The following is a 247-nucleotide window of genomic DNA, read 5'->3' on the forward strand; positions in this document are numbered from 1 at the left end:
TGTATGTCAATTTTTCAAAGCACAATTAGCATTACCATTATGGTGTGAATCTTACAAAACCAAATATGCATAATAATGAGAGTTGTGGCAATGGCGTTGATATATTCCGAGTAATGTAGAACAAATTGCAAAATTAATATCACAAATAGCATTACAAATCGCGGTCTTCAACATTAGCAAAATATTTATTCCTTCTTGTTCTGATTTACGGATTTAGTTCGAACAAAAGAGAAACGGCAGTGAGGAA

Source organism: Penaeus monodon, chromosome 24 (assembly GCF_015228065.2).
Source record: "Penaeus monodon isolate SGIC_2016 chromosome 24, NSTDA_Pmon_1, whole genome shotgun sequence".
NCBI classification, from domain to species: Eukaryota; Metazoa; Arthropoda; class Malacostraca; order Decapoda; family Penaeidae; genus Penaeus; species Penaeus monodon.